Below are 12,268 nucleotides of genomic sequence, written 5' to 3'. Positions count from 1 at the left end.
ACAAAAAGTTTGTTAGCATCTTGGTTGACATGTGGTTTCAACAAGATGGCGCTACATGCCACACAGCTCAAGAATTCTCCAATGGCCATTTTGAGGTACAAACTTCGGAGAACAGTGCATTTTTCAAGAAATGGACCCGTAAGTTGGCCACCAAGATCATGCGATTTAACGCCTTTAGACTATTTTTTGTGGGGCTACGTCAAGTCTAAAGTCTACAGAAATAAGCCAGCAACTATTCCAGCTTTGGAAGACAACATTTCCGAAGAAATTCGGGCTATTCCGGCCGAAATGCTCGGAAAAAGTTGCCCAAAATTGACTTTCCGAATGGACCACCTAAGACGCAGCCGCGGTCAACATTTAAATGAAATTATCTTCAAAAAGTAAATGTCATGAACCAATCTAACGTTTCAAATAAAGAACCGATGAGATTTTGCAAATTTTATGCGTTTTTTTTTTAAAAAAAGTTATCAAGCTCTTAAAAAATCACCCGATATAAGAAGAACAATTTTCTGAATTGGCACAAATTTCGGGGTTGTCTTTACCAAGTTTGTGGCAGATGTACCCTGCCAAATTTTCAAGCCCGTCGTTGTTGAGAATCTTCAAGTCATCATTTTTTTCAATTGGGTCAGCGGAATTTAGATCAACTGACACACGTTGAAAAATATTACCTGCAAAAATATAATAAACATACATACATGCGTATAAATAAATGGAGCAAATTATTAGTTAAGATTATTATTACAATTAGGATAAGAAACAGTGGTTAGTATGCAAAAACTTAGTTTGTATGAAAGTACACAATTGCATTTGTTAACATCAATATATTTTTACATAAGAATGTTTTCTGTAGTTTTAGGTTTATAATACTATGTACGTTTAATATTTTGATAATTACCGGTTAGAGATAAGTAATTCCCTTCCAAATCTGGGGTGTTGTCGACTTCAAAATTTCCTTCATCTATAATCGGTCCTTCGTTGTAACCAAGTATATAGGAACGCAGCCTATACTTGAACTCCTTCCGGTTAAGGTGATCGTGAAGACCACCTTTTAACCTGATTACGCCAAACAACTGGTTAACGTGAGAAAAGCGCTAAGTAGCAACTTCGTTAGACTTAGAAAACTTAAACCTGCAAGAGTGTTTGGTTATAAAAGTAAAATTATTGTAATCAAAATGCTATACTTACCCATTTCAAACTGCAAATTTCTTTCGAAGGCTTCTGGCGCGAAGTGCACAAACATGAATCTACTGTTTTAGTACTGTTTTATCCTAAGAGAAATGGAAAAATCTCCATTTCGTAGCACTATTTTTAACATTGTTATTATTGCATCCGAACACTGCGCAACTCATAAAATTTCACAATTAATACTACACGTGAAAATACAATTCGAATTCACATTCAAAGGTGCGGGCGAATAATAAGTCAACCGTGATGTCAGCAAGAACAGCTGACTGAAAACAAACATGCACATTGCGTAATCTCTTTCTCTATCATTCTTGAGCTATAATAGCTTAACCTTGCGATTCTGTAACTTGAGACAGTCTCAAGTCTCTAAATTTGAGATTTTAAGTTAGAGACAATTTTTGAGACTTGAGATGATATTGGTATTCTGTAAGTGACAGTCACAAAATCTATTACATTTTATTATTCAGAGATGTTTTTACATTTGAATCAAAATAAATATGTCGATAACAAATATTAAATTTTCTATAACATAGTCAAAAAACATAATTATCAATGAAAATTAAAATATATGTTGACTTTGTTTCATAATATTTACGAAATTTATGTAAAATTGATTTATTTTTAACCTTTTCGTGTTTGAGTTGCTTACAAAATATGAAGAAACGACAATCGATTAATATCTATGATGATCTCTATTCAGTATATTCAAAATGGCAGACAAGAGTTCTTTTTAGTTTTGTGACCTGCTAACACCAGGTCTCAATATTTTGAGACTAATAGTGCCCATACACGAGCACACAAGTGCGTTCGATCGGTATGAATTCGTTTGCCCATACACGACACACAAATCCATTTTGCGTCCGTTCTTCACAGAGTTAACATGTGCGACAGGCAAGCGGAACATTTCTTGGAATTTATTTCTAATGTAGCATTTTTATCTATTTTATTGTATTTCGTTAATAAGTTATTCCAACTTTTATTATTCTTTCACTATGTATATGTATGAGCGCTTAGGCAAAAAGCAAAAACTTTGAAGCGTGATTTCTCGGTTTTTCATTTTTACGATTATTCTTAATTGGCAGGCAGGATAGAAAAAAAACTAAACGTCGTATGGAATAAGGGCAAAGTTTATTATCATTGACATAAAATTATCTTATATTTAAACTAAAAAAAATATTAAGAAAAGTCAAGTTTTAACATATTTTTAAACAGCATAAAGTAAAATTCTTTTGATCAAAAGCCACTACTTATTAAATTTTTAATAAAATTTTAAATTTTACACTTTTTTTTTTGGAATTTTTTTAGTTTAACTAGAAGATAAATTAATAAAAAATATGAATCTCTTTGAATTTTTTGTTTCCGATAGAAATTGCGACCTGCATCCTGGCCGCCGTCCGAAAAATGTACATGCGAGATGCATCGGGTAATTGCTTCCCAAAGGCAGAATATCAAAGATTTCGTTTCCAAAAAATTTGTGAAAGATGTTCAAATATATAACTATAAAACCTAGAAATTTCGCTTGAATCAATAATTTGTTTCCCTCCCAAAAAATCCTCAAAAAATCGATTTTTGAAGCCTCGAAAGCAGGCTCTCCCCTTAACTCTTGCCATTGTCCGCGATCTTCACTGTTCGGCGACACGAGAGAAATGAGATTTTGTGCGCCGACAACGCCATACACGATAAACATGTTCGCGCACCGATCGTAAAAAATCAAACATTTTCGCGAACATGGATCGGTACGCGAACAAGCCCATACACGATAAACCGCAAGCGCACACATACCGATCGAACGCACTTGTGTGCTCGTGTATGGGCGCTTTAACGCTAGAGACTGTTTAGAGAATAGTAACTAGTCTCAAATTGAGACTTTGCCTCAAAATGTCTCAAATAGAGACTAGAGACTGGTTACAGAATCCCGCTATAAGACAAGCCAACATAATTATGTTGACTAAAAGGGGCCATACACAACACACATGTACGTTCGACCTGTATGAAATCATTTCGCCATACACCACGTACAAATCCATTTTGCTTTCGTTCTTCACACAATGAACATGTGCGACAAGCAAGCAGAAAATTGTTCGTCCGCGATCTTTCCTGTTCTGTTTATGTGCACACAGCGCCATACAAAACATACTTGTGTATAGTAAACAAGTAAGGAAGGGCTAAGTTCGGGTGTCACCGAACATTTTATACTCTCGCACGATAAAGTGATAATCGAGATTTCATTATCCGTCATTTACATATTTTTCAAATACCGTATTTGTGTAAAGTTTTATTCCGCTATCATCATTCGTTCCTAATGTACTATATATTATACAGAGAAGGCATCAGATGGAATTCAAAATAGCGTTATATTGAAAAAAGGCGTGGTTCTTAACCGATTTCACCCATATTTTGTACATGTCATCAGGGTGTTAAGAAAATGTTACATACCAAATTTCATTGAAATCGGTGTAGTAGTTCCCGAGATATGGTTTTTGGTCCATAAGTGGGCGAGGCCACGCCCATTTTTAATTTTTAAAAAAAGCCTGGGTGCAGCTTCCTTCTGCAATTTCTTCCGAAAAATTTAGTGTTTCTGACGTTTTTGGTTAGTCAGTTAACGCACTTTTAGTGATTTTCAACATAACCTTTGTATGGGAGGTGGGCGTGGTTATTATCCGATTTCTTCCATTTTTGAACTGTATATGGAAATGCCTGAAGGAAACGACTTTGTAGAGTTGACATAGCTATAGTAGTTTCCGAGATATGTACAAAAAACTTAGTAGGGGGCGGGGCCACGCCAACTTTTCCAAAAACATTACGTCCAAATATGCCCCTCCCTAATACGATCCTTAGTGTCAAGTTTCACTTCAATATCTTTCTTTATGGCTTAGTTATGACACTTTATAGGTTTTCGGTTTCCGCCATTTTGTGGGCGTGGCAGTGGGCCGATTTTGCCCATCTTCGAACTTAACCTTCTTATGGAACCAAGGAACACGTGTATCAAGTTTCATCATGATCTCTCAATTTTTACTTAAGTTACAGCTTGCACGGACAGACGGACGGACAGACGGACGGACGGACCGACAGACATCCGGATTTCAACTCTACTCGTCATCCTGATCACTTTGGTATATATAACCCTATATCTGACTCTTTTAGTTTTAGGACTTACAAACAACCGTTATGTGAACAAAACTATAATACTCTCATTAGCAACTTTGTTGCGAGAGTATAAAAATCAAACATTTTCGCGAACATGGATCGGCATGCTCACAAGCCCATACACGAGTAAACCGCAATAGCACACATACCGATCGAACGCACATGTGTGTCGTGTATGGCCACTTTAAGTCTTCCAAATAAGCTAATAGTCTAATTTGCTGGTCAAATAAAACAAGCCTATTATTGATTTTCAAAATCGATTGATTTCAAATTGGTTCCACCAAACATCAACAAGAAAGCAAACTTAAAACCAGAGATAAAGATATCACTGTAAGTGAGAGAACAATTGGTAAACGTCAAAAGTTCCTGAACGCGATCAACTGTCAAAGTTTACATTTTTATAAGTGGTCTTGAACGATGCAACAAATCCCTCTGTTTACATATTTTTTGGTAAGATTTCAATCTGGCCATCGCTCGTTTCCAATTGCTAAACGTCAAAAGCTCCTGAACGCGATCAACTCTCAAAGTTCAGGAGGTTTTGACGTTTAGCAATTGGAAACGAGCGTTGGCCAGAATGAAATCTTACCAAAAAATATGTAAACATAGGGACTTGTTGCATCGTTCAAGACCACTTATAAAAAATGGAAAACAATGAATATTAAATAAATTTGTGAAATTTAAAGGTATTTGATGAAACGTTTTGTAATTTGAAGCATCATAGTTTTATTTTCAATTGAAAATGATTAAAAACATTTAATGATTGAGAGCTAACAAGCTTAAATCCTTTTATTGTGTATTGAGGGGACTAAAGTCAGTTGTTCTAATATTCTTTAAAAAGATTTAAATAGTTTATCCATATAATAAATAACCACTATTTAGTTATTTTTATTCGTACTAAATGTTGGGTGTTTTAATTTAAATGCCCAAAAATTATTATTTTGTTCAATCTGGCCATAATAGAAAATGTTATAAAAAACGCTAATTTTGAGGTGCTCTCACACTGGAATAAGTTTAACATCCCTTTATCCTCTCGTACATTGCTAGCAATGAATGACATAAAATATATGTAGATATCAATTGCTAAACATTAGCCATGTCTAGTCTGCATGAGTAATATTGATTGCAATTTAAAAAGTCCCAACTCTGCAGTAGTTCAGTGCATATCATTGTTGTCAAATGGTTAGTAATTCCAACATAATTTTGTAATTGAGACGCTTTAGTGTTCAATAATTACTTAGTTTATAAATATATATAAATTTTATATTTGTTTCATTATTTATTTATAAAGTGTATGGATTTCAGGTATTGGTTGAGGTATAAATGGTTTGAAATGTGTTTACAGTCACAAAAGTAAATATACACGATCTTTCGTTCGAAAATAGAGCAAAAACTATTTATTTAGAAAAGTATAAAAAAATTCTAAGTGATATCCATAATCAGCAATAATTGACAAAGAAAAATGAATGCGTATGAATAGTGGTGCGGTTTCTCAGCGAAAGTAAATATATTCCTAATTCAGAAACCTCTGGGTGTGGTCCAAACTTTTCGTAATTTGTAATATCAGATCATTACAAGGGGAATGTTTACTTTAGTATCCCATTTTGAAGAGGTTTTGCGCAAAGAGGAGGAGGCTGGGTGACTCTATGTTTAGTATTTTTATTATTTCAATGAATTAAAGTGGAAATCCACTTTATTTAAATAATAAAAACACTGAAAATTAAAAATTGTATATGTATCGGTAATACCAAGATAACCTAACCAACCATTTATACAAGACCCTGAAAAGTGGCTAATATATTACGTCCATATAACGAATTTTGGAATAAAAAATCGCGCGATTTTCAGTATAATATATTACATTGAAACAAGCCCCGCAGGCGAAAATTTGGAATAAAAAATCGCGCGATTTTTTATTCCAAATTTTCATTATATTTTCAGTATAATATATTACATTGAAACAAGGGCACGATTCCGATTACTTTGGCGGCTGGGTAAAAAAAACGAATTTCCATATAAATGGGGTATGTGCGGATAGGGTAGCTTCTCCAGAGGAGGAATATCCGAAAATAATGTAAAAATAACTAATATTTTTTGAAATATTCACGTTTAAAAATTCAAAAATTTGCACTAAGAAAACATGTTATTTCTCTATGTTTCTCTAAATTTTTTCACATTTTTCTCTTGTTATATTTAAATATACACTTTAAAGATTGAAATAAGTTCACATTTCACTTTTATTTTGTAATATTTTACCTATATTTATTAATTTAAAAATCACTTAGAACACTCATCGTTGCAAAGGCTAGATTGTTTACAATTATGAGGAAAACGAGCGTTGCCACATCTCAAACACCAAATTTGTAGGGTTCTTAACGATTTTTCTTTGTTTATATACATATGTATACATATATACTATACATATGTATGTATATGTATAATATGCGATTTATGTTTAATAAAAATAAATAAGTAAAAATCTATAATAATATTGTAAAATTTATATCATATCGGGGTGACTGAAGTACTTTCGCGTAGTACTCCTTCTGCGTTGGCGGCCTTCGGCCGCGTTTTAAAAAAATAACCCTGGTCGGGCGAATGCCCGGGGTGACTGAAGTACTTTCGCGTAATACTCCTTTCTGCGTTGGCGGCCTTCGGCCGCGCTTTAAAAAAATAACCCTGGTCGAGCGAATACCCGGGGTGACTGAAGTACTTTCGCGTAGTACTCCTTCTGCGTTGGCGGCCTTCGGCCGCGTTTTAAAAAAATTACCCTGGTCGGGCGAATGCCCGGGGTGACTGAAGTACTTTCGCGTAATACTCCTTTCTGCGTTGGCGGCCTTCGGCCGCGCTTTAAAAAAATAACCCTGGTCGAGCGAATACCCGGGGTGACTGAAGTACTTTCGCGTAGTACTCCTTTCTGCGTTGGCGGCCTTCGGCCGCGCTTTAAAAATAACCCTGGTCGGAGCGTTTAAAAAATACCCGGGGTCACTGAAGTACTTTCGCGTAATACTCCTTTCTGCGTTGGCGGCCTTCGGCCGCGCTTTAAAAAAATAACCCTGGTCGAGCGAATACCCAGGGTCACTGAAGTACTTTCGCGTAGTACTCCTTTCTGCGTTGGCGGCCTTCGGCCGCGCTTTAAAAATAACACTGGTCGAGCGAATATCCGGGTGTGACTGAAGTACTTTCGCGTAGTACTCCTTTCTGCGTTGGCGGCCTTCGGCCGCGCTTTAAAAATAACCCTGGTCGAGCGAATACTCGGGGTGACTGAAGTACTTTCGCGTAATACTCCTTTCTGCGTTGGCGGCCTTCGGCCGCGCTTTAAAAAATAACCCTGGTCGAGCGAATACCCGGGGTCACTGAAGTACTTTCGCAAAGTACTCCTTTCTGCGTTAAAATAAAAAAAATATATTGAGTTTCGTTATAAAGTGGTTATATTTTTTGGTTAACTTGCACTAATATTCAAACAAAGTTTGAGTTTTCATTACAAAATGGTTAAATATTATTATATAATATTATTATATAATATTACATATTTGTTTATTAAATTAAATAAAGAACATATCCATATGAATGAGGTAGAGGAATTTTTGGGAAAAAAGGCATTTCAGCGAATTTCCTTATTATCACATGGCAGCGCTCCATTTCGTCGTAATTTTAGCACACACATGATGTTCACTACGAGTGTAAAATGTAATTTTTAAAATAAAGATTTCTTCGGTAAAAAAACTGTTAAAAGTGTAAAATGTGGATTTATTTAAAAGTTTATAGTTTAAATTAATTAATTTGAAGTGAAAAATGTGAGTAAAGTGTGTTTAATGCGGTAAAATAGCTTGTTGAAATGCTCGAATTTTGGGAATTTTTGAACTTTAAGGTCGAATATCTCCTAAACTAAGCGTTTGCGGTACCTATAACCTTATATATTTTTTAATCAGGAGGACTTCCTCTTTCCAACGGTACCTTCAAATCGCGGCGCCAAAGAAATCGGAATTGTGCCGAAACAAGCGCCGCAGCCGAAAATTTGGAATAAAAAATCGCGCGATTTTTTTATTCCAAATTTTCGTTATATGGACGTAATATATTGCCCACTTTTCAGGGTCTTGTATAAATGGTTGGTTGGGTTATCTTGGTATTACCGATACATATACAATTTTTAATTTTCAGTGTTTTTATTATTTAAATAAAGTGGATTTCCACTTTAATTCATTGAAATAATAAAAATAATAAATATAGAGTCACTCTATGCGTAAAAATATGTACATACATTTTATAATAATTAGTGAAAATTGTATGGAAAAACTGCGATTTTACACCATTTTCAGGAGGCTGCCCTAGAGACCCCCGTGGTCCTAGGGGGGAAAGGTGCTATTATTCAAAAGCTCCATTCATTACCTTTCAAATGAGGGGGGTAGCAAGCCCCCAGCCCCCTCCCCCTTTGCGCAAAACCTCTTCAAAATGATATACTAAACTAAACATTCCTCTTTAAGAGGAATAAGCAGTGAAAATGAGATACTAAAATAAACCCAACCCCATTACAATAAAGGTAAATAAATAAAAAAAAAAAAGTAAAATAAAACAGGATTTCGGGAATAATATGGGATTGGTCGGATAGGGGAGGTTCTCCAGATCAAGAATATATATGGTTATAGCCGCAGGAAGCTTATAGTTTTCGAGATATTCGCGTTTAAAGTTGAAAATTTGCAATATTTTAATTACATATTTTCGATATATAAAATTAATTTTGCACTTATATTTTTCAATTTTATATACACTAACACATCACTAATTCATTTGTACACATTTATTTTATATAATATAGTGCAAAAATACCTTTCAATATACATTTAAATTATTGTTGAATTATGATTATTTAAGAATAACAAATGAATTACAAACTGACAAATAATCAGTGTTACCTTATCGACATCATTTTTAAAATTACTAAATGAAATAAAGTGAACAGATTATACCCCAAATACGGGAATCAACAACGTATCAAAAAAATAACCCTGATCGGTCAAACACCGAGGTGTATCAGATTTTTTTCGCAAAAAGGAGTTCTACGCGAAAAAAATTTGATACACCCCGGTGTTGGACCGACCAGGGTTATTTTTTTTGAAGCGCGGTTGAAGGCCCCCACGCAAAAAGGAGTTCTACGCGAAAAAAATTTGATACACCCCGGTGTTGGACGACCAGGGTTATTTTTTTTGAAGCGCGGCCGAAGGTGTTAGACCGACCAGGGTTTTTATACTCTCGCAACAAAGTTGCTAAGGAGAGTATTATAGTTTTGTTCACATAACGGTTGTTTGTAAGTCCTAAAACTGAAAGAGTCGGATATAGGGTTATATATACCAATGTGATCAGGGTGACGAGTAGAGTTGAAATCCGGATGTCTGTCTGTTCGTCCATCCGTCTGTCCGTCCGTCCGTGCAAGCTGTAACTTGAGTAAAAATTGATATCATGATGAAACTTGGTACACGTATTTCTTGGCTCCAAAAGAAGGTTAAGTTCGAAGATGGGCAAAATGGCGGAAACCGAAAACCTATAAAGTGTCATCACTAAGCCATAAATAAAGATATTAAAGTGAAATTTGGCACAAAGGATCGCATTAGGGAGGGGCATATTTGGAAGTAATTTTTTTTGAACACTACTTCCAAATTTTTATATACATATCTCAGAAACTACTATAGCTATGTCAACCAAACTCTATAAAGTCGTTTCCTTCAGGCATTTCCATATACAGTTCAAAAATGGAATAAATCGGATAATAACTACGCCCACCTCCCATACAAAGGTTATGTTGAAAATCACTAAAAGTGCGTTAACCGACTAACAAAAAACGTCAGAAACACCAAATATTACGGAAGAAATTGCAGAAGGAAGATGCACCAATTTTTTAAAAATTGAAAATGGGCGTGGCGCCGCCCACTTATGGACCAAAAACCATATCTCAGGAACAACTCAACCGATTTCAATGAAATTCGGTACATAATATTTTCTTAACACCCTGATGATATGTACGAAATATGGGTGAAATCGGTTCACAACCACGCCTTCTTCCAATATAACGCTATTTTGAATTCCATCTGATGCCTTCTCTGTATAATATATACATTAGGAAATGAAAATACAATTCAATGATCAAAGTACACAAATTGATCTAATCTAATTAATTTTACAGCAAAATAAAAAAATATGTAAATTATTATCACTTTATCATGCGAGAGTATAAAATGTTCGGTGACACCCGAACTTAGCCCTTCCTTACTTGTTTTTTATAGGTTGTTGATTCTCGTATTTGGGGTATAATCCAAGAATGATAGAAACAAAGATTGCGCAATGACGAGTTTAAATTTTGTTCGTTCTGCGCATCTACGTCACGGTTGACCAACTTACAATCAGCTGATTTTCAGTTGGTTGTTTTTCTTTGCAATAAGAAGCAATTTTGTATTGCAGGCATACAAAATCATGAATATCATCAAATTTAACATCAATATAAGTGAATATTAATAAAAGATATCAATATAAGTGAATATTTTATAGTGAACATTTATCATTGTTTTATTTAAAAAGAGACAATCTTTGCTGTGTTTGTTTCAACCATATACATTTATGAAAATAAAAAGATTGAATATTTTGTAACCAAGTATCAATTTATTGTTTTATTTAATTTTCTTTTTTTACTAAACATATGTTCAATTATGTTTTTATTTAAGGAACGAATCCTAAAATACATTCTAGCTCTGAAAAATAATTATTTTATTTTCGAGCTACAATTTACAAATCTTAAATCTTAAATCTATGTGTTTCTGGACGTAATTTGTACATATATGCAAATCATTACCATTGACGCCGTCAAATATTGCTTGCAAGGCTCTCATATGCTCCATAAACATATCTGTTGGTTTTGAGAGTCCTCCTTCAGAAAGGTGATCCACCCAAGTATGGGACGAACAATTTTCGGAATTGGCACAAATTTCGGGGTTGTCTTTACCGAGTTTGTGGCAGATGTACCCTGCCAAATTCTCAAGTCCGTCGTTGTTGAGAATCTCCAAGTCATCATTTTTTTCGATTGGGTCAGTGGAATTCAGATCAACTGACACACGTTTAAAAATATTACCTGCAAAAATATAATAAACATACATATGTACATGCGTATCAATAAATGGAATAAATTGTTAGTTATTATTATTAGTATAATTAGGATAAAAAATAGTGGTTAGTATGCAAAAACTTAGATTGTATGTAAGTACATATTTTCATTTGTTAACATCAATACAATTTTATATAATAATGTTTTCTGTAGTTTTAGGTTTATAATACTATGTACGTGTAATATTTTGATAATTACCGGTTAGAGATAAGTAATTTCCTTCCAAATCTGGTGTGTTGTCGACTTCAACATTGCCTTCTTCTGTGATCGCTCCTTCGTTGTGACCAAGTATATAGGAACGCAGCCTATATTTGAACTCCTGCCTGTCAGGGTGATCGTGAAGACCGCCTTTTGACCTGATTACGCCAAAAAAATTTTCCAAAACGTCCTGGTTCAATCGATAGGTCAAAACGTAATCAATTTTGTGCTGCTGTTTCAAAGCATTATTGCTTTGGAGTATACCTGTAAATCATAAGTAAAATCAAAAACTGTAGAAAATCAACTTATCTAAATATATATGTAGCTTGAGTATTACCTTTTTGGAATGGAAGCAAACCATTTTTACCAATGACTCTCATTGATGAAACCAGCTCCGTCATTTGATCCAGTACATTATTTGAATCCATTGTTTTAATGCGGCTTTATCCTTAGGGAAATGAAGAAATCTCCACTTCGTAGCAGTATTTTTACCATTGTTATTATTACAACCGAACACTGCACAACGCATTTTAAAAATATAGAATTTAACAAATAATATAACACTTGAAAACACAATTCGAATTCACTTTC

At 34.4% G+C, this 12,268-nt stretch overlaps 1 protein-coding gene across 1 annotated transcript in view; it reads left to right on the top strand.

The window, feature by feature from the left end:
* Positions 1 to 5,475: 5,475 nt before the first annotated feature.
* Positions 5,476 to 12,268, top strand: part of LOC120768706 (MAGUK p55 subfamily member 6) — a 163,254-nt gene continuing 156,461 nt past the window's right edge. Inside the window, exon 1 of the mRNA XM_040095478.1 lies at positions 5,476 to 5,511. The gene's annotated coding sequence lies outside the window, so the exon portion shown is untranslated. The remainder of the gene's footprint in view (positions 5,512 to 12,268) is intronic.

The sequence above is a fragment of the Bactrocera tryoni genome, chromosome 2 (genome assembly GCF_016617805.1).
Source record: "Bactrocera tryoni isolate S06 chromosome 2, CSIRO_BtryS06_freeze2, whole genome shotgun sequence".
Classification (NCBI taxonomy): Eukaryota; Metazoa; Arthropoda; class Insecta; order Diptera; family Tephritidae; genus Bactrocera; species Bactrocera tryoni.
Note: the sequence above shows the minus strand (reverse complement) of the source record. Positions and strands in the feature narration are given on the sequence as shown.